The 23878-nt window shown below is 40.5% G+C and overlaps 1 protein-coding gene across 6 annotated transcripts in view; it reads right to left on the bottom strand.

Annotated features, from left to right (window-relative positions):
* Positions 1-23878, bottom strand: part of ZMIZ1 (zinc finger MIZ-type containing 1) — a 340131-nt gene that overhangs the window by 78131 nt on the left and 238122 nt on the right. The window contains exon 1 of one of the 6 annotated variants that reach the window (XM_033066448.2): positions 13357-13504. The exons of 4 other annotated variants lie outside the window; for them this stretch is intronic. The gene's annotated coding sequence lies outside the window, so the exon portion shown is untranslated. Of the gene's footprint in view, positions 1-12770; positions 13037-13356; positions 13505-23878 lie in introns of those variants that run through there. One more of the 6 variants, XM_033066449.2, reaches the window with a different exon arrangement.

Below are 23878 nucleotides of genomic sequence, written 5' to 3'. Positions count from 1 at the left end.
TGAACAGTTCTTTCCAACACAGTTAAAGACCATTTGGCTGGAAAAACGGACCACATTAATTTTGGTGTGAAAGGCGTAACTGCATTTTAATTCATTTACAAAAAGCTCACAGATGTGGTTTAGACAGGAGTTGCTCAAGTTGCAAATATGCCTTGCTCTGGCAAGTCTCGATTTTTTTCCAAAGGGTAGGTCACTGTACAAAAGGACAAAAAAACTCCAACCAAGCAGCCTTGGGAATACATGAAAAACACTTTTCACTCAGAGCTAAAATTGAATATTTTTATACTGAAACCAGGCTAAACTGCTTCTTCAGGAAATTATCAAAGCCAACACAGCTGAGGTTGCTGAAAGAACAAGAGGGGTTGGGATGCATTTTGGTCAACAGTTTTGGGCAACTGTAAATTCAGGGAATATGGAAGATGTTGCTACCAATAAAGTCAAACGCACTTAAATTGAGTTCATAATTTCTTTGATAGTCCTTTGAACCTGAAGCTCAAGATGAAACTGATGGGATCAAGTCCTCCTGCACTGAAACCTATGGATTATGTGCAGGTCTGCACTAGACTGATCTTAAAGACTCCTCTCAAGGAGTAATGTTGTATTTATGTATTTCCACAATGCTGAGAAGAGTCTCTTGAGTGAGAGAATAACATTTTGTTGTAGTTTAAATGACTGCCAGTTTTTTTTAACAGCAGCCTTTCTTTCTCCCTACAGAACTTGTAGACTAGGCAGGTTTACCCTTATTCATGGATGATCCATGACAAAGAAAAATGATGCTATGGGCAAGGGGACCATTTCAGAGAGATACACTGAAGTACGTCCAGGAGAGATTCTTCGGAAATAAATTCATTAGAACACATACCTTAACCTTGTAAGTTACCATTTTCATGGTAACTACACTGACTAAACACACAAAACACACAAATCACACAATCCCAGTCTATATGCACTGTCCAGAAAACAGCACCTAGTGAAAATGTTGGAAAGTTCAAATAAGCAGTAAGAGGTAGTTACTTCCAGGAGAATGGTTCTTGCCTCTTCCATTCCTTGGGACCATTTCAGTAGATATTCTACCAGCACAACACTCCTCAAAAAGTTTGATATGTGTGCCCATTGTAAATATGGTTTGTATCAGCAAAGAAAAGTGATCTTGCTAGTTTATAGCTTATCCTCATTCCCTGAGTGAAAAAGCAGCATCAGCAAAACACCATTTTTATTGTAGAATGATACCTATTCTTGCATTTTTGCCTGTATTGAGTGTTGTAAATAAGCACAGTCCTCAATGGCATTTCCATGCACACGCAAGTTTTACGTGCAGATCTCACTCCAGGTGATTTCATCCTCACTCCACAAAACTCCTTATCATTCATACCTTAATGTCTTTCTTCCAGGTTTCAGAGAAATCACTGAAATCAATAAATAAACTATCTCCCAAAAGGTACATGCCTTTCACATCATGTAAAATAGAAATTCAGTGGAGAGCAGATAAATTTTCAGAGCTCAGTCCATAAAAAGGGAATCATACACAGTTCTGTGGAAAAATGTGAAGTAGTGTAAGGTAGGCAGAAGTTAGCAGTCTGATAGCTAAATTCTAGCAAAGTTTAACTTGAATTTATGTTGTAATTCTGTAACTATCAGAGAATTGTTGATGTGTTAGTCTTTTCTTCCCCTGCATTTTTCCTCTTTTCACTGCTTATTTACAGGTGTGTTAAATCAGAACACAAGTCTATTCTATTTCCTACACAGATGGAGCTCTCTTCCTGCTTTTAAGAGAGAAATTACCATTACTGGAGGAAATCTGATTATGGATTATTTCACTGCTTGAGTCACTACTTGTATGTAGATGTTACTACTCATGCAGTATGAAACACAATCTTCAATCTCTAGTGTAATTAGGAAGAAAAAGGAGAGTTAAGGACAGACCACAAACATCTTGATCATCAAGGAAATGTGCAAGAGAAGCTTCTGGAGAGAGCCATTTAGATATTTTCACTCCCTCTTGGATCCTTTGATTCATGCAAAACTGATCTCAAAACAGATTACAAAAACAATGAAAATACATATGGGAAAACTCAGCTGTAGACTCCAGTTTTAGGTGGTGACAACTGGTAACATTTCTTTAAAATGCCTCAGTCTGTTAGCAATCTAAAGCCCTCTGAAGAAGACTTTGAAAAATTTGCCAAATACTATGAGTGAAACTGTACAACAGCTTGAAATGGCATTAATTAGAAGGGTGGTTCATGGTGGTTCCATTAATAGAAAATTGAGAGCCACAATCACCCTTCACTTTAAAGGTAACAAGCACTACCTAGAGCGAGATTTTTAAAAAATTATCAGCTGTTTGACATGCTTTGTGAAGATCAACAATACAGAGACATTTCAGTGTAAAGACAATGAATAATAAATATTACTTTCACACTAAGACATTAAGTTCCATCTTGCATTCAGACAGACATTTTGACAGTCAAAGTACTGCACAAACACAGGCACAGAAGCAAAATGTTAGGGGAAAGTGCCATTATGTAAACACAGGGAAGGAAGAAGGCAGAACTGAGCTGCAGAGGGAATACTCAGGCTACCGCTTAGGAAACATGAAATGTTGAACTCTCATGCTACTGTTTTATGATCAGCCTCTGCTTCATTCAAACAAATGCCCTCATTTCAATCTGCCTTGGATCACCCTGATGCCTTGTGCAATTTGTACATCCTTGAAACTAATGTGATGGCTGGAAAATCAAATGCCTATTTCAAGTGAAGTGTCTGTCACCCATTATTTTGGATGACTTGGCCAAAGTCTGAGTGTTCAGAGGAGACATACAATTGAGAAGTAGGATGCTCAAAGTAAACAAACCAGTAACAGTGCAACTGGGAATTAACACTGAGGTTTAGATAACCTAAACGTTGACAGAGCCCCCATTTTTCAGGGCATCAGCTTTGCTTCGCTTGACACTAACAAGAACACAGCTGAAAAACAGGACTGGGGAATCTGGCCACTGTGGAAAGCTGCTTGTCTGACTGCAGAAATTGTTTTCCTTGTTGTTTACTAAAAAATTATTTCAAAATAGGCATCTGATGTCTTTGCAATCCAGCTAAATAAACCACAGCAAGTACTGAAAGAAGACATTCACTGCTCCTCATTCTTTTCACACCATTATCACATCTTTGCCGTGATGGCAGAAATAGCAATGGTTCAGGTACTTCCTCTTAGAACAGCTAGACAACCCTTAAAACATTAATTTCCCAGGAGGCAGAAAGAATCCCAAATTTTCATGAGCAGGCAGGTGTTGTCTGAGACAGGTCCTTCTCCCCTCCATCCACTAAGAAACAATTGAAATCTACTTCCCACCTTTCCAAAATGCTGTGGGCAATTACATTCAGAAAGAAAAGTCATTCATGTCTGACATTCATATCCCAAGACAAGTCCGGAAAAAATACCTGCCTTGCTACCATAATTTTTGCATCTGCTAGCAACAACTGATGAGATCATTCAGTGGACTGTAACAAAGTAAAAATATTAGCCATCAATATACTCAAGTTCTTGGATCAGAAGAGACAGTCCATCTCATGACACTCACCAGGGTTGCCTGATGAAAGGTTTCATTCCTACATCTCCATTTCTTCTGCTTAGTAGTGGGTGCCCTGGGAGGTTCTTGAGATTAATGCATCAAAAACAAAGAAAAAAGAGAAATACACCTGTAGGAAGGTCAGGATTTCAGAGCATTCTAACTCAGGATTTAGTACTGAGTGCAGTTGCTCTAAAAATTGTAACAGGAGTTACTTTTTGAGGGGGATGGGTATTTGTCTATTTGTTCTCCTTACCCAAGAGGCCAATTTATTCTAGCATCTATCCCAATTAAAGTCACCTCAGAAAACCTAAACTATTTTTAAAAATTAATTTTATTTATGGAGCTAATACCTGCATGCAGTTTAGCAGCAGGAACCACATTTTTTTACCTTGCTTGATTACGCTCTATGAGAAGAGTAAAAATGCAAAAAAAAACCCCCAAGAACTGTTGTAATAAAAGGGCTTTTCCTTGCAAAAGAAATGGCTGCTGTGTGTTTCCCTATATCACTTATGTGATAAATCTCAAACAAGACAGCATTTTATTTTCTTTATTTTGGAATAGCATTTATCAAGCTTTATTCTCTTTCCTCACCTTGCATCACCCTGCTGGTGGTAAGAAACGGAGTCAGCATGGCACTACTTCAGGAGCCAAAGCTGCATCACTCCTCAAAAACAAAACAGTGTTAAAAATGTGCAGCAACTTAAAGAAATGGCTCACATACAACCACTTCACAAAGGCAGGAAACTGCTGCGAAGGGAGGCTCAGGAATCAGGCTCAGATAAGGTGACCTGCCAAGCTTGGCTACAGGCTGCATGAGACATGGTCAAACTGCCTCCTCTACGGCATATTTCAATTTCTGTTGGATATGATACATGCAGTATCTCTCTGCTAATTAACTTGAGGTGTTAACGACCACCAGGTACTGTGTTCTAATGATGGGGACACCACTAAAATGCTCCAGAATTACCTTTAGCATTTCCACAGGCAACTGAAAACTAACTAGCAAAAGGTAAAAAATCTCAGAATCTCCTACTATCCTCTGCTCAGATTAAAGCACAAAGATGGTAGATACGAGCAACTGCAGTGTTACTGTCCTTCCTACACTCATTCTGCAGAGGACATTCATTTCCAGAGGTGTCGGTTCAGCACCTTCTGTGAGCACTTCGTTGAGTCCAACCTCCCTCAAAGCAAGCCTGACATTCCCTCCTGATTTGTGCCAGCCCTCAGTGCACATAATGAAGCATCCTTATGCCCTTACTTAAAGTAACAAGTTCCCACAGAAATATCTGTGACTTTAATCTACAAGTGCAAGAGAGTCAAAATAATAAAAAAGGAAAAGGTATCTGGGACAGAACTGAAGAGACTCCTCATAAAGATGCCAAGGAAATGATTTTTTTTCCTCCACTTGCCCTCCCCCAGTTTTGGAAGTATTAATAGGAAGCAAAACCAAAACAATCAAGTAAAACCACTTCAACCAGGTCAAATGCGTGTTGAAGCAAAGGTAAGAAACCACTTAAAGCTCTCACAAGATTATAAGCCCCTTTGACAGGTCTGATAATTTTAAAGGCTTAATTCCATTACAGTATCTGGCAGCCTGTAAGGGCACATTTTACTAACCATAGGCCACCAGGTCATAATAGATGTTGACAGAAAACAATAAAGGTTAAGTAGATGTAAGACCATAAAACATTTCAAGCTGCACAGCGTCAGAGATGTTAACTAGCAGCCATGGAGCTGTTTGAGAGGATAAAACAGTGACTGAGACCCTGCAATCCCTAAAGAATCAGATGGCCAGGATGGCCAGCACAGGCCCTGCTCCCACGACATGAAGATCTTTTTGGCTGTGTCAAAGCCCAAATTCCTTATCTTACTTAAAACTGAGAGTGTGAGATCAGATGAATCAAGCTGATGAAAACATAGCCACACAATAGATTTCACTAGTCCTCTTCATCTGGCAAACACAGTGAGCAGCTGCAGGTGGCACAGAGGAGCAGCAGGGCTGGAGGCATCCTGGCAGCCAAGGTCAGGCAACCTGCAATTGCCTCTGTGCAACAGTGGAGCACTCTGACTTGGTAAAATAGCACTCAGATTCTTGCCACGATGAAGATCTAAGCCAGCAGTTAAAACAATTTAGCAAGAAACAGTAATTTTGCCTTCAATACTGCACAAAACTTGCTCAAGCACTGCAATGTAACCACTGCAGGTGGCAACGCTCACTTCAACTCCCCCTGAGAGTATTTATGCAACTTATACATGCGGTTAAAACTCCAGTATGTAATTTGGATTGCTCACTCTTGAGGGGTGCCTAGATACAGCAACAATGGCCATAATCACAGAGTTAATCTTATTTCAGCCATTAAATATGTAACCTGATATTTGACATTCCAAATGAGTGGAAAGGAGGGTAATGCATAGATCATTGCCTGTGTGCATGGAAGAGGCTTAAAAGCCGCTCTTTTCTGCATTCTGCCTTCTACAAGGCACTATGAGACTACACACAAATAGATCTTCTGCTTTTTCTCTTCCCTATGCAAAGGAGCTGCCCTGAATGACATCTATCTGGATAATAAATTGCCAATAACACAAACAATTAAATTAGAAGTAGTTCAATATGTGAGAGGGTGGGAGCTGACTACTGACCAAATCTGACATACAAATAGCCTGTTAATTTGCCAGCAAGCCAAAATAAATGGAATGGGCTGGCTACAGGTGCAGGTAAACGCCTCAGAAATAGACATCAATAAATCATTTAGCTCTGTATAACATTTTAGATTACAGTCATTTAACATGAAGGACATTTTTGCCTTTGCAACATGATTCATGAGAGCTTCAAGTGAGTAATTTAAAGTCAGCACTTAAGATGGGACTTTCAAACTTCCATTTTTTGATCTCCTATAACCTACTCTTAACTTAGCAAATATTTTAAACTGTGTCTTCTCTTCTGCTTATCACAAAACACAAAATCCAAGATTATGGGGTATTGCGCACTAATGACCAACTCTCCAAAGTCTCCAACTCTCTCTGTGAGAAAATTAATCTCCCTGATATCTTTTGTAGACGTAGAGACAAAGAGGAAGTTTGCTGAATGTCAGGCAAGGCAGACAGCCAACATCCTACTTTTACTAGATGTGTCTACATAGAAGGATGGAAAGAGCAGGTCATCATATATTAAATGTGTTCCTTACAAGTAAAAATCACTTGGTCCTCATAATTTTCCATCTCAAGTACTTCTTCAAAAAGCCAGCCTGCGAATAACTGTTCTGTCTGCTCAAAGACCATCTGTGGGGCTGTGTTTCTATCAAAATTATACAGGGTGTCACAAACAGTAACAGACAGAAGCTCAACTGCATGTTCTAAAGAAGGTCAGTCTTGTACTAAAACCAGAAACACGAAATACACAAGGACCATCTACGCTTCTATTTTGCAAAGATCTTAAAAGTATATCTACAAGTTGAAAAGTCATTAAGTAAAAAAAATTAAAATCTTCTGTTACTATTGGACTAAGACCATATACATAAACTTAGATGAACATTTGTTTCTGACCTCATCCTACTGCAACTTTGGTCTAATTAAGTGTATTTCTTGATGGACATCAATTACTTCAAGGACCTTCCAGGTAAACCAGCCAATTAAGGAATTACAGCATTTCCACCCCAAGGAATAGTTAGAAAACATATATAACCATTTGGAAAGTGAGCTGATACAGTACTTGTCTACGTGCAAGACGGCTGGTTTTTAAGTTTCTTCCAGACTAACCTCTCAACAGCCCTGTTGCTTGAAAAACAGTAGGAACGCAGAGGTGTATAGGAACATGAAGAAGTGCTGGTTATTTCCAGTACATGGTATTTTATTACACCTAGCATAGGAGGAGTTTTTACACACAGCTTCACATGACGGCCAGGCACATTGCCAAACATGCATTATAAACCAGAGCTAACAGCCAGATCTGGACAGAACCCCAGTTGAGCACCACAGTTCACTAAGGTGCTCCTAAACTCACTGAAAAACACAACCAGCATGACACAATTCTGCAGAGTATCTGTCTGAGCAGAAAATCTGTAGTTAAAACTACTGACAGCAGCAAAATGAGAAGGCTGAGAAGTATCCGTAGCAGACCCCGTTAACAGAACCAGGGAGACCTGCAAGCTGCTCAAGGCAGTCAAATAACAGCCTGTGATCAATAGCAGCAAATACTGCTGGCAGATCAAGCAGGATCAAGACTACATAAGCCACTGCAATCTGTATGAATAAGTAAATCATGACAGGCTCCTCTGAAAGCCATTCTGTTAGGTTGGTGCTTGAAAACCTTAACTTTCTAAAACAGTTGGATAGTGTCAGTAGATAAGACAGTAAAAGTGCTGTTAACACCCTTCTTTCAAGTCTGGCCTGGTGTATGGATAAGTAAGTGGCACTAAGTGGCACAACACCCCCTCCCCAGTATTTTTTTCTTTTCCTACTACATACTAATGCAGAAATAAGGTTGTTAATAAATGTTAAATATATTAAACCACAAAAGCAAACACCGTTGTCAGTAAAACTGGTTAACACAGCTAACTGAGAACTGAAGGGAGTCCTGTGACAAACTCCTGTTAGTTCTTCTGTTACCTTCTTAGGTCGACCACAAAAAGGTAGTCAAGAATAAGAAAAGGAGTGCTTTTTATGAGAATCCCAGTTCTTACTATGTGCCCTAGTTCTGCTTCTACTGAAGCTCTACTCACTTTATTTGTAACTAAGGTCAGAACGATTTTGAAAATCCAGTACAGATAGTTTTAATGATAAGATCATGAAAGAATGAACCTCTCCAGGTACTATAGCCAAACAGCATTCTAACAAGCTTGTATTGTATATCCCACAACAATTGTGGATATTGTCTGCTTCCAGGATGTCAACAGAGAATCCAGCTTGTCTACCTCCTGAAACTTAATTTAATAGATGCAAGGGGCACTGAGGAGGTATAAAAAACACATACTAACAACAAAATTCAATTTGAGGATTAGAAGTCTATAAACAAACATTAAGGGTTACTCATCAAAATGTTGAGAGCTGTACTTCAGTTACCATAAACAAAAAGAATTAAAAGCTTAGTTGGCTGTCAGAACACTTTATTGGTACTAATAAAAACAACTGAGAACAAAATTAACTTTTTTTAGTGAAATAGGTAAAACTGTCATTGGTTGCACTGGATTACTGTCAACAGAATGATCCCAAACAAGCTAAGACTCAGGATTAGTAACACACTCCAGAGAATATTTAAGAATGATCCAGGTCAAGAACTAAAGAAATGTACAGTATTTATTAGAGATGGGCAGAGTGGCAGCCTTCCACACTACTGAAGTAACTACTGTCCCAATGTCACTCATTTTTCTTTATAACTATGTTCTGTCTTGATTTTAAGGAGAAAATTCTTCAAGCAACTTCCAATTAAAAATAGACATAAAAAAACCTGTCTGTGTTCTTACTGGGTTTCTCGTTTGCTTACTGAATTGTCAGTGAAAGCCAGACTGGCTGGCTGCTCTCTCCCTGATGATGAATGGATACACACTCTTCCCCATTACTGCTTTGCTTTACTGCACATTGCTGTACCTCTCACAATTAGTGAAACAGCCATTTCATTCGAAGGTTATCTCATCATTTTATATGCTGGTTTAAAAGGCTTTGTTCACTAACTTCAAATTGTTTTTAGTTACTTCTAAAACAACTGTTTCATATACCAAAACATTGTTTTGCTTCAGCATTTTAGATGAAGGTATACCCTGTGGAATTTTGGTTCCTATCCTGCCATTAGAAGAGCCAAATAATATTAACTCAATATATTCTTTCAAGTGTGTTAACTTAGTTATTTTTACTTAATTTATTTTTGTTTTGCTTACTTCAAAGAAACAACCAGCAACACCACACTACAGTGAAACAGATGTCATGTCTACTGGTTTTTTTCACAGAACTTTCTGGTTTCTTCTGGAAAGGGAGTACAAGGAAAACAAACTCTAGGAAATTTAGCGGACATGCAGTGGGGTCATTTGTTACGTGATACTTTTTTTAAAACTCTCGGGATATGTCTCTGCTGTATCCTGCAAGGTGCCAGCAGTAGTGAACCATCCACTCAGCCTGCACAGCTCTCCACATGCCCAGCAAGGCCTCTGAGACTTCAGTTAGATCACCCAGCTCTAGCCTGCATAGCTCTGAACTACAGTGCAGCAATAGCTGATCAGCTGGGAGGAAACCACTTGTCCCCACTTTTTTTTAATCTTGAGCAAAAACTTTGCTGTCCAGCTGCTAACATGCAGTTTCATGGCAGTCTGTTAGGAGCAGCTAGAAGTCTTCTGTTTGTTCCACACAAGAGAAAACAGAAGTTTCCCGTGCCAGAGCAGCCTCAGAGGAAGCTATTTCCTGTGGCACTCTGTTCTCCAACTGAAAGGAACCAAACCAGAAAGCATCTTCACTGAGATCTCTGGAACATCACTTTAACAATGTTTCACATGGTAAGGTTTTGGGGTTGTTTTCTTCTGGTTAGCTCCTTCCCTGATTGGCTCTTTTGATACTTTTTAATATAATCTATGGTCTATTCCGTTGTTATGAGAATAAAAAGTTACAATCACGCCATCCCATAGAGTGACAGTTTCCTGATGGCTTCACTTTAATGATTTTTTTGGTTACTGTTGATCAACAATATCCCTTTTGCTGGTGTAATGATCATGAGAAAGCAGCCTTGCATTGTCAAAGTCCCAGTGACAACTGAGGATAACGTGGGAACTTCTGTGTCCTCAGCTTACCTCATGACACAGAAAAACACTATTCTCTTGTCTTAGTTACACATCTTGTAATTGCAGGGGCTCGGGGCATTGGATTCAGAGACTCTCTTGAACTAATTGCTGCACTAACTCTTACAGCAACAGCAAGCCTGTTTTGTCAGACTATTCTCTCTAAACTATCTCACTGTAATTAATACAGCACCTGTTACTACAACAACAAATTTTTTATTAATTGAGCCTAAGTATCCTCTATTTTTCTCTCACTGTTGGTTTGCACGCTCTGCTTCTTCAATAGCTGTCCCCTGTCCACTGCATAGGGACAAGCTTTCTTGGATGTTCCTGGAGCATCCATCCAGCATAAGGGTCCCAGGACTAAATGCTACTTTCAGCACAAGTAGTACCAAGAGAGTGCATGTGTTTCACTGAAATGTGAACATGGCAACATTTCAGCCAGGATCACAGAGACATTGACACGCACAGCTTTGATACTTGCACCCATTCTACTACAATCTACACAAGATTAAAGGCTTATGAGTACATTTCAAACCTCTCTTATGATCAGTATTTTCAATTGCTAACATGAAACTGTACCTTGTTAATTCAGATGACTTCTTTAGTAGCGCAATTTCACTGCATTTACAGACCTATTTCCCCAGGGATTTTCTGATGGCTCCTCCAGAAAGGGTAAAGGCGGGGATCAAATCAATGTAAAGTAATTTTTTAAATCAAACTTTGATCATAAATTTGATACTGAGCCTTTGGTTCACTCTTCTGTTCACTGAAACTGGAGCATTATTGACTGAGTTCTTCTGAAATAAATTTACATAAACCCAAACTTTTGTTCACATGTTCTATTGCACTTTAGCTGCCATCTCAATTTAAGTGCTAAGCAAAAAGAGGAACAAAATTCTGCTAAGCAGATTGGTGACAGCATGGAGAGATATGCTTCTGCTCAACTCAGAGAACTTCCACTTTTATGCATGATTAGATGCTGATAATTACTTTATTACCAATATAACTGTAATAAACTTTTGACTTGAACAAAATCTACAGGAAGTATTAGGCAACGTAGAGCAATTTTAGTTGGATCTTAGTTTTATGTACTTCCATTGCCAAGAAGTGTTTCAGTCACGCTAATTGCTTTTCTTTAGGTCACCCCAGCCTAATGACCTGGTTAGCTTAACCTGAGACACAACTTCTTGAAAGAAACTGTCTCTACAGTAACTTTACATTCTAAAACCAACAGATCTGCAGAATGAACATTACCTTCTACAGTATTATGAGCCAGGGTGAGTTGTCATAAATGTGGGTTCAATTTAACCAGTTCACCCCATGAGATGTCTACAGAGAGCATTTATTTCATCAAAAGATGACAGATAGTAAGGGATTTTTAACTGGATCTTATAATGGGCTCACCTGAACTCACAACAAGCAGCTTGTATGACTGAAGTCACAACTTGTTTTGACAGTGGCCTTAGTGGACCCAGAATCACTGATGATACTTTATGCAAAGTCTATTTTACCTTACACAGCGATTTTACCAATTCAAAGAGCTGTTATCTAAACTAGCAACCTCTCTTCCCCCAACAAACCGTGCTGCCAACGTCTGAATTGCAAACGCTGAAGCTGTATAGATCCTTTGCATTTTGTTTTTGGCATACATTGATATACGCTATTTTACTTGGTTCTTAGATACTATTTGCATTAAGCCAACAAACTAAACAAAACAATAAAACTAACATCCCAAATTCCAGTCTGTTATCATTAGTTTGAAACTTTCTGAAAACTCCTTAAATCATATGCAAATTAAATAACCTTTTTAGTTTTACACAGGAAAAGATTAAACAAGACACTTGTTACTACTCCACATAAGGGGCAAAAAACTTGTCAGCTGGAATACCCGAGACTGTCATTGATACCACCAATACTACTTGGAGATCTTCTATGAAAGCACTTGCCACAGATGTGAGTTCTGCATGGCAAGGTCTTTATAAAGACAGCAAAAATGAAATGGTGGCAGCAGCATTGTCACTGCTGTTTGCAGAACAGCTTGTCACGTTCTGACAGCGCCAGACAGGCTAAAGTTGCAGGAAAGGCCACTGGTAATTGGGTTGCCTTTTGGTTTTCTGGCTGCAGACGCAGCCGGCGGAGAGCCGCGGGGTGCGGGCGGTGGAGGCGCGGCGGGCCGGGCGCGGGGCCCGCGGTGCCGGGCAGGGCAGGGCAGGCAGAGCAGAGCCCAGCACAGCACAGCAGAGCACAGCACAGCACAGCCCGCTGCCATCGCTGCCAGCCCCGCGGCCGCTCCCACAATGCACCCGCTCCCGCACACACACACACACACACACAGAGCCGAGACATGGCACGGGCACGCACACGGGCTCTCCGGGGCCAACACGCTCCCACACACGGCCCCGCTCCCGCACGCACGGCCCCCGCCCCCCCGGAACCAACTCACCCCCGAGTTACATCCCATTCACAAGCCCGGGCTTCCTCTGCCGCCCCTCCTCTGCGCGCCTGCCTCTGCTGCTGCAGAGAGGCCACATATGTCTGCAAACACTTCTAGGCAGAAAGCAGCCAGTGCAGAACAAAGACAGCCGGGGTTGCCTTCATCTCAGCACAAGGCAGCCAGTAGCTATTTTCAAGCTTGTTCGCTCTCCCTCTCTGAGGGCACCCTGCTCCGTTTCTCCCTCTCTCTCTCTCCTCTTTGCCTGTCCAGCTACTGCACAACACGCATCAATTATTCATTGCTTGTCTCCCGGTTTCCAGGCAAAACCAATCACAGATGGAGTCTTGCTAATGGGCTCATGCCGTACTTGCCAACAGGCTATTTGTGCTCAAGCTACAACCCTCTAGAGACAATAAAGAGAATCAGGTTAAGCTTTAAAACTTCACACGTACGCGGAGACCTAAAACGGCGATAGACATGTAAGCATCCCTATGACATTGCTTAGGAGTACGTCTTCGGCATACAGCATGGCAGAAGGCTGCTGTAAATCTTCCGAAAGGGTTTTAAGAAAATCAAACACTCAGAAAAATCTCACCTCAGCTGCATGTTACTGATATTGATGGTTCTCTTTTCTGTCTCTAGTGATCCATGTCTTGCTTTCCCATTACACAGAGAGGTATGTCCTTCTCTCATTCTCGTGCACGCACACGCACACACACACACACGCAGCCACAGCCACTTTGCCAGAAGGAAGAGAAAGAGAGGAGGGAAAAAAAAACCACCCAGGCAGCTCACATTTCAAACTTGCAAGGAGGGGTGGTGCTTAAAACGCTAGGACAAAGCCTCTGTCTCTGGCACCCAGCCAAAATACTAAAATAAATCCCCTCGATCAATTAATTGGAAGCAACACTTGTTCGAGCCCGCGTAACAAACCATTAAGGGCACCGGGGCTGCAAAGTCTTGAGATTTGGGAAATCTTGTACCCTTGCTTCCCCCCTACCCTGTTTGCTGAATGCTGTTGACTAAATCCATCAAACTAGTCATGCTAATTAGCGTCCAGGGCAGCCTGGGCGGCGGAGCAGCGCCCGGGGCGGGCGGCCCCCGCGGCCGGGAGTTTCCTTCCGGACCGGCCGCCGCCCCGCGCCGCCCAGGAGGTACCGGCGGGCCGGGCCGGTTCGGGCCGGGCCCGGGAGCCGCTGGAGCGGCGGCGCCGTGCGAGCCCCAGGGCGCCCCAGCGCTGCCGCTCGGCGCGGCCACGGGCGCCGTGCCTCCGCCGCCGGGGGAAACTGAGGCAGGCGGGCGGGGGCTGCGGGCTGCCACCGGAACCGCTGTCACCTGCGGGACAGCCTGGCCCGGGCACGCTCCTCGGGCTGCGCCTGCGAGTTCAGCTCTTCGCTTTGCCGGTCGCACGCTGCTCCCAAGACATCACCCGTTCCCACGCCACTGCCAGTTCAGCGCTGCCCGTGAAGAGTTTTAGACACGTCCAGCTGTGCCTGCGGTGGTCAGCGCTTGAACTGACAGCGCGGAAGGAAAAAAAAAACAACAAACGCAACAAACAATCGACCCCCAGGAAGCTAATGTGACAATTCTTTGCTGCCTCTCAAAGGGAAAACTGGCAGTTTAAGTTGTGGCCAGCCGAGCACCAGCCTTTTCCTGCCACCCTCCGCGGTGCAGAGCCACTTCCTTCCCCGTACAACCTGCACAAAGGCACCTCCACCTCTTAAAGGCGTACCCGGCCCTCTCGCACTGAAGCAGCCGGCAGGTTCCAGGGAGAAACAAACAAAATACAAACAATAAAAAAGGAGGACTTGAAAAAACACTGTCTCTCCAGCAAAATTCCTTTCAGTGAAAAAATGGCCCCAGGTTCCCCTGCTATGCTTACAGTCACTTAAATGTGCTTCCCAAACACCTTAGCAGAGAGTCGGCAACATGACAGATCGGAGCAGCAAACTATCACAGATATCAAAGAGCAGCTCTTCTCTGAAAAATGATTCCATAAAAAGGCATTGTCAGATTTCATGTTCTTTTTTTTTTTTTTCTTTTCCCCCTAGGGAATCCACTACAAACAGGTAAGAATTATGTGTGCTCTCACTTAACTTCCCGTCCTGGTGCAGGATCTCAAGGTCAGCCTGTCAGACAGGGTTACTGCTGTCTCTCCACAGCCATCAGACCAAGCAGAACTGCAAACCAAACCCTTCACAGTTTGTTCAATCTCAGAGCTGCACAAGTGTGGCTGAAGGAACACTTCACAATGACACGGCTGCTACAGGTGGTCCAGGACTCTGCTAGGTCCTCACAGAAGCAGGTGGACCCACCGGGCTGCTGTAACAAACTCTTACGCAGAATGTAGTTTCATTGCAGTTGGTCAAATTTCAGATTCAGTCACATGGAAAAAAAGTACAGAACCTTGCACCTTTTTTTCATTGCCTTTCAGAGTAGACAGATGCTTTAAGGAGATGTAAATTACAGCTAGACTGGCAGAATAGATATAGGAAGCCTAAGTTTTAGGGTACTGTCAAAGCAATGAGAAGTATGTCAATAATCCAAAACAAGTCCCAAATCGCCCTACTAATGTAAGTGCACTGAGTTCAGACTTGGTGGATGTGAATGAAATTGATAATTGCTCTAATGCTACATGAATTCTTGATAAAATGAATATTTCTGTGCTTGTTTCGGGTTTTACTGCATTTACAGAGTTTGCACACAATTCATAAGCTATCATGGTGTTTTTTCGTATTTTGAATAAACTCACAAAGCAGCAACAAGAATGTATCAGGTGGTGCAAGGTCCTAGGCACTGAGACTGGCTCCTTCCTCATACAAGCCTTGATTAAGTTAATTTCTGAAAGTGCAAAGTAGTTTCATTTTTTCTGTATAGAAAACACATTACCCAGTATCCTACTTTTTTTTCTCTACCTACCATCATAAGTAGTATCTCCTTGCAATTAAATTGCTCTTTCTAGTGTAACAGGGTAAGTTTCTCTTTTAAAGCTGCCTGTCTTTTCAGAGGAAGTGGTTTAGAGTAGACAAATCACTTATCTAAAAATTATGTACTTACTTCTCCTTTGACAAATCTTCAGCAGGTTTCTAATCCCACCCTGCCACTTGAAATATCACTTTCTGTGATGACATTTGAGTCACAGTTGTCAGAAGCATCAGGCTCTGTAGTCAAATGGATTAAATCACACTTCATAGCACGCAGTATTTTGAAGAAGGAGTGGTTTATCATTTGTAGAAATTAATCATAACAGTTTTTTCTCTAGGGCAAATTCCCAATCATTTTTAAAGATTACTATGTTTAAGCCCCTCTGACAGCAGTATGTCAAATTACATCACAAGGAAGGTTATCTCAGGCAATGATAACTATTAACACAACTCACTGAAGGCACATACTACTGGGAGAAGCAGGTCTGTACTGGGAAGCACCTTTTTTATGCAGGGGTGGGAGAGCAGGCTCTTTGGCTGTGCTTTGTTTGGCTCTGTTGAGGCCCCAGGGATCCCAGTGCCTGGGGTGTGCCTGCTGCTGGCTGCTGTCCCAGCTCAGCCCCACGGGGGAGGGGAGACAGAGGTCAGGACATCTTTGAGTTCTACACAGTTTGGGAAAGAGGAGACGCTTCCTTGGACCATCTCTAGCTCATTAAGGAGAAGAGTAACAAGATTTTCAGAGAAGTCCTATTTATCTCAAAGCAGGAGGCAATGTTTGTCTGTTTAGCATACGCTGCCAATGCAAAACAATATTACTGACAAACTTTCCACATCTCAGTCCTGTCACTCACTGCTTGGCACAGAAGCCAGCCATGTTCTTATGGTACTGCTCTCTGCTCTCCATGCCAAGACACCTCTCTGAAAGAGAACATTTTAAAGAAGTCAGAAGCCTGTCCTTAAGTTGCTATGATGCAACATACATGCCCATGGAACACCAACTACAAGATAATGATGTGAACACATCCATATGTTCACATACCTTTGATTGCTCAACACAAACAGCATGATGCTTATCTTCACCTACTTCAAGTAAGGTAGCTTTTGGGCGTAATTCTCGCTTCTATCCTTCCTTGCCCCTCTTTGGTGGTATTGCAAAAACTTAATTAAATATATCAACACCTGTAATAAAGATGCAGACCACCAACAGCAAAATAAGGAGAGGCTGCAGAGGGGTGGAGAACAAATAACCCATTTGAATACTCCAGTATCAAGTAGACTGTACTAGGAGGGACAGCATCATGTTCTACTGTAGTATCATTGTGAGAGGTATGGTGAGAAAAGAGCATAGAAAGAAAGCATAAATGGGTAAGGAAAATCTCTTCAAGTAGCTGTAATAGCGGTTATTGCCCACTGAGTCATAATATAATCCTTTAGCAATGCAAATTTTCTATGGCCAAAGATTTAAAGGTTTATCTCAGGGGCCAATCTTTATTCATCCGAGTTTTGCTGCACTGCTGAACACAGCAGGGTAGTTCCTTACAATATTTGTCTAGAGCAGGTTATTTGCCCAAGAATTAGTTCCCTGGATATGTATATATTTTACTATTGATTCAAAGGATTCAGAAAACTCTTTAGAAGGCTTACAATTACATAGCTGAAATACACAGAATACATGGATCAGTGGCCTTGTCGATTTTTCCTAATGTTTCACAGTAGGTTGAATCAGTTGAAGCTGTTATAAATCTAAGGGCTGCGTCTCAGTAAAAAACCAGTCATGTACTTGAAAAAGCAGAAATTAAAATCCTTTGACTCTGCATCAAGTGTCTTTCATGTGTAACCCATTTTTACATAATCAAATAAACTCCTTCCAAAAAGAGGTGTGGAAGGAAAACCCAGTATTTAAAAGCACAGTAAAAAAAGACCCTTTCAGATGCTTAAGTCCTATCCTGTTTAAGTAAGAGATTACTATATTGCAAATAATTCTGTGACTAAGCTACATACCTTTTGGTCACCTTCTGCATTAGGCTCTATAAAACAAAGGTAGGGAAATACAAAAGGTAGTAACACAGCATCTGCTTTTCTTCCTGCTGCCCATGATCACTGTTTGCTTGTAGCCCTTGGTAACTAAATGTTTTGATGAACCCTCTGATCTGAACCTGAAAACACCAAATGCTGTTTTGGATGCACACAGCAATTGGACCAAAACACTCAAAATCTTCTGAAAGACACTTATGCCCTATTTAACTTTCAGGACTGTGGAAATCTCATGTTTGTGTTATCCCATTACAAAACAATACTCCTTCAAGCCTCTGCAAAGACCCAGGATAGACCTTTAGGAACTCCAATGAACAATGAACAATTGACAATCACCTCTGTCAATCCCCAAAATATTTGCAGAAAGAGATCTACCTGAAGTCAATCTAATAATGTTGCAATTTTATAATCTCTATTTCCTTAATTCTTTCTTTTGACTTAATGTCTTTACCACGTGCAGAAAAACAAGATGATCCATAAAATTACAATGCAAAAAGCCACTCAAAAATACACAGTGAAGCCATTCATTATTGTCTCTTTGGTTCTTTTCACAGCTATACTTTTACGGAAAACTGTGAAGCAAAAGTAACCAAAGCATGCAGAAATAAAGAACAAACTAAGGAAAAATAACATCTGTAATGTAGTGTGGCAGTCAGAAGAGATGCTTTACAGACCCAAGATATCACTGTACTGATGGCATCAGCTCAGAGCTGTGCCCAGCACTATTTCACCTGCAGCTGCCCCCTCACAGCCCAGCTTGTTCATCAGGTAATTTTAAAGACACATACAACATACTCCACCTGTGATACTCTGCCCTTATTTTAATGTATCTATTTTGCTACAAATGCTAATGTATGTTTTAAAATCTGCTTTTCATGACACAGGAGCTTCACTGCTTTTCTAACTTTTGGATGCTTCTAGAGGTATTCCTTGGTAAACTGGAGCATGGCACAAATGGCTTTCAGTGCCTCTTTTGGCACCGGAGCTAGAGCTCATGACATCTCTAGCAAATCAGAAAATAATCATAATTAACTGAAGCCCCTTCCATTCAACATCAATTTTTTTCAGCATGATCAAGTGGATTTCTAAAACATCCATATTTTTCACAATGTTTTGATAAAATATTGCTATACCACATTTTGCAAACTGCTTGATTGTCCTGATGTAGCTTAGACATTTTTAGCCTTCAACCACTTTGGGGAATAGCTGATGAACCGTTCTTTAGATTTCTAACAAAACTTTCAGCATTCTTATGTTCTGCAAAGTACTAAAAACTTTGTTATAACAAAGCAAGACTTTCAAATGCAATTAGGACTACTACCTCTCCAAGAAAGTTTCAGTATGCCCTTCAAAAAACCTTTTTTTTTCTGCTGCTTTTCAGGATGTTTAAGAATATATTCTCCCTAAAAGTATTTGGTTTTATTGAGCATGTAGCAGAAGCCCCACCTTGGCAAGGTGTGGGTTAATTAGAGGTAAGCTTTCTCTTTCCCTGATTAATTGCTCAAGGGGATAAGGAGGCAGCTCTGAAGACAACAACTTAATCAGGTCTCACTGAAAGAAGATAGAAAACTATTAGAACAGCAGCTTGTGAGGCAATGTAGAACTAATGGCATGCAAAAGAGTAAATGAAACTGAAGCTTGGAAAGTAGAAGCCCTGCTGATGCTCTGAACACGTCTTGGCATTGTAAATCCAGTCTGAACTGTTTTGACTCTTCACAATTATTTTCCAGAAAGAGAAATTGTATTAATATTCCTTATTAAGATCTCAAAAGAATAAGCCCTCCATGAATAGTCAATCCCAGGGACTATTTTATTTTATATTTTCCTTCTAAGCCTTCATATCCAGTTGACACTTCATATCCCAGCCCCATCTGCAGTGTGAGGAGCTGCTGCTCTGGTTTTCTGGCTCAACTGGAGTTGTTCTTCCCCTCTGCATGTGGACCCCTCTTGGTCCCATTTCACTGAGCTGCCTCTACTCCAAAAATGGGTTTGAGAGGAAATCTAGGCTATTTGCTTATATCCTTTTCATAACTACTTTTTAAAACCAATCTACTAATATATGGAAGGTCTCAGTTGTGAGAAGGAATATGTGATACAAACATCCTGAGTGGGATATAAATGTAGTAAGAAAAGATGTAAAGAGAAGATATGTCCTTCATAACCCTATTTACATTCTACACATAGGAAAGTTCATGAGAGAATTTCTCTGTGCTATGAGTGAACTGTGAGAGCATTAAAATGAGAAAGTTAAGATGCAGTGTGGTTTGGGTTTTTTTTAATTAAAAAATCTCCATGAAAACAACACAGAATGTCACTTTCTTCAAATCAATTGTGGAGTGTAGAAAACCATCAAAAGTGCATTCAGATGTTTCATGATGCCATATCAAACACACAAGGGGTTATACAACAATCAAATAGATAAAAGTCCAAAGTTACAAATTAAAAGAAAAGTTACAAATTGGTGGCTATGCATCACTGTCTTGGAAAGCTTCCATTCTGGAATACAAAGACATTCATCATTTGGAGGCCAGCTCATGCTTCTAGCTTTGTATTTAAACAACCCCATGTACCATCATCATACACTTTTTATATCAATCTGCCAGAAAGCCATACAGAGTTATTTTTAGAGGACTGTGAGATGAAGTACAGTTTAGCTTGCTAAGTAGCCTAATAAGGCAAAATGCTCTTGGTGAAGACCAAATGCAGTCACTGTCACTCTTCCCCTCACACTCTAATCAATTTCTAAGAGCATCCCCTAATTTTTCCCACTTACTGAGGATTACTGTATTAGCAGCAGGACAGAACTGGAGTGAGAGAGGCATTCTTTATCGTTTTCTCCGTTTTGGTAATCAAACATAGAGTGATTGAAGAAAAAATGGAATGGTCTGAAAAGAAAGTGGCTTTGCTCAGAGTTAAAGAAACCTCTTAGTAGACAACCATTTTCAGAGAAACAGCAGCTTAACATCAGTTTTTGCTTTCAGAAACTGGCAAACTCGGCTCTCAGTTTCTCCAAATATTTCAAAGCCTCAAAGCTTTAAAGTGGATATAAAGGACTGTCAGAGAGTATTGGGATACTTAAAAACTAGCAAGAATCTTAAAACTAAAAAAGTTCCAAAATCTACTAGATTACTTATGATTTGAGAAAAATACTCACTTTGACATGTTAATGCTAGGAGGAGGGTGATGGTTACTGCTAGAGGGGGGTGATTCTGTAACAATTTATGAGAATAGGATTAAACCCAGCAATTAACACAGGTTTCTATCTTTAGTAATTATTCATATACCTGTTCAGCTGATTATAAGTCATAGCTCCAGGCTGTCTGCCTGCACTGCTAGGACACAGACAGCAACCTTTGCTAAATTGACTCCACTGGCTACGCTCATGCTGCAGGAGCTGTTTTCAAGGACAGATGTACAATGTTATATGGGTAAAGAGAGGAGCAAATTAAAGATGGGTGTTCTGACAGGAAAAGGACCAAAGAACTTGTGTCAGCATTTCTCTGCATTATTAGGACCTTATATTTTTAACCCTTCACTACCTGTTACTTAGATTTAAGAAGAACATTCCTTATTCTTATAGATGGTATAATTACATCTTCTCAAATAAAATAACGGAAATACAATAGTTAAGAACAAAACACAAGGGCACGTAAGATAAGTAACCCACATATAGATATAGAGGAATTCCATTAAGAGCATTCAATCCTTCTTAAACTGTGATTCATTTTAAAGCATCATAGCTTGTGGGTTAAATAAGATGAGTAGAGTAGAACATGAAGTTACCAAAACATATTATAACACACAAAAGTATCACTCACTTTGAGATCATCAATATATACCTGGCACATTCCTACCAAATAGCTACACTCACATTTTTCATTTTTCTTTTTACCATCTTCTGTATATTTCATTTTAAAGCAGTCTAGGTGTTTTTTTAAAGAAGGCTGAAAGTCTTCCAGGCTTGAGAAATATTTAGCAGTGCAACCATAGAAGGCAGCCCTGATGCCAGCTCCTACCAAGCACAGACACAGTTCATACTGGCAAGTGGCTATGCCTTATATTGCCCTTACTGAGCTCTCACTGAAATTAAATTTACAATTGAGGGTTTATGTGATACCACCGAAAGAGGGCTTCTGGCATGCATATAAACATATCCTACTTTACTAGAGGATTTCTAGGATAGATCTAGTCTACTTCGAGTGTAAGAGCAAATGTACACCTGAATGTTCACACTTCAAGATCTTCTAATAACCACATCCATCTGTTAAATAATTCACATTCTGAAAGAATATGAAGCAATAGTATAGCAACGAACATATACATCATCTGGAAAATATCCCACAGTATTCAACACTGTTTCTTACTTCTCTCCTGCAACATCACATGGAGAGTTTCACAGAAGTTGTGCTTTTATGATGTACAGGCACCAGCACAGAATCTTGTCCCAAGAGACACTTTGAAATAGTCTGATCAAGTCCAGGATCCTTCCCCTGTGAATGACAGGAACTCTCCTCTTTTTAATCAATATGCATCAGTTGAGTCTTTCTGTCCACTATTACCTTGGTGGGCTGTCCACAGACAACAGACTGAGTGTAAAGGACTAAATATTTCACTGCAGAAGCTTTAAAATGGGAAGTTTGATGGTGAGCTATTTTTAATGAAGCACTCAAAGTAAAATCAGGAAAATTTTGTATGTCTCCTTAGGCCATAAATGTGGTTTACTATTTTTTCCTAATTAAAACCACTGTTAAGTAAACATTACAGTTGAACATATTCTTTGGAAGCTTAACCAGACAACTGTATTTTAATCACTTAATTTCTTTTAATTACTTAAAGTACTTTGAGAACACACACTCAAGTATCTCCTCTAACTACAAAAACTGAAGTGAAAGTTCAGGTGCAGTGAGACCAGTTTAAATGAGAGAGTACAATCTGGAGAAGAGGAGAAAATGAAATTTTGGGTACTTCAGAAAGCATAATTAGGTCTGATTTTTCTAAAAGTGCTAAATCTCCTGCTGCTACAAGTTAAGCATCTTTAATAGATTTTCAGTTCAGCACATCCAAGAACTGAGAAACCACATGTCATTACCACAGCTTTTAACTTTTTGGCCAAACAGTCAATGTCAACTCTCCAAACTATTTACTGACTACTGTACCTTTATAATCAACATTTTGGCAGGTTATTTAAGTGAGGCTTAACACACTTTAGTGTTACTCTGCAGGCCACTTATCTGGGCCTGGAGGACCTGCTGTTGGAAAAATACTATGTGGGTTTTAAAATTTAAACTCATATTCAAATTTTTTCTTGAAGGAGATGTAATATACATTCATACCTAGAAAGAAAAGCTAGTAGAGTGAAAGCAAATTGTCTTCACCAAAGTTAAGATAAATAAAGTTATGAAAGTTACATTTCTCTTTAGTCAAGGCACTATTAGATGTATTTACAGCATTAATAGAGAAAAAGATTCTGCTTTTGCTTGAAGATGATTTCTGTGATGAGGTATTAGAAATGACAAACTTTCATGAGGCAGGGACTTTCCAGAAGGAAAGGCGAAACTTCTACAGTGCCTCACATCTCATCAAAACCATTTTCTCATGTAGAGGATGTCCTCTCCAAATTGCCTTTCTCTTGCTTTGAATCACCTTTACCTCTCTGAAGACATTCTTCTGGGTGAAGGCCTATGATTTTAATATTTGTAGCCCTGAAAAAATTAGGGTTTATATTCTAGTAGTAGCTGCACTCTCATCTGCTATATCTTTCTGGGATTTAATGGTAGCTCTTATCTCTACTGAAGGAGCCAAGTTTAGTGACCTGAGTCTCCCCACTTCAATCAGATCAGAATCATGGGGGTCTGCCTTAAACTCCTGTATCAAAGTCAGAGAGGGGGAAATGGAAGTCAGTTTTACAAAGAAAAGCAAAGAAGCTAATGAGTAACTTTCAATACCACTCCTCAACAGCTTCCTCATTTAGTAGAGAGAAATGACTATTTCAGCAAGATGAAAAGAATTATATGCCTTCTAACACTCTTGGAAATCTTGCCATGCTCCTGGGACTAGAGAGGAGAAAGAAGCAAAGATAAAATAATTTTCCTTTAATGTTCTTTTTTTTTTTTTTTTTTTACACTGGTGCAAAGGGGCAGATGGGAGAGATAACCCTCA

The sequence above is a fragment of the Catharus ustulatus genome, chromosome 8, assembly GCF_009819885.2.
Source record: "Catharus ustulatus isolate bCatUst1 chromosome 8, bCatUst1.pri.v2, whole genome shotgun sequence".
Lineage (NCBI taxonomy): Eukaryota > Metazoa > Chordata > Aves > Passeriformes > Turdidae > Catharus > Catharus ustulatus.
This window is presented reverse-complemented; position numbering and strand designations above follow the sequence as displayed.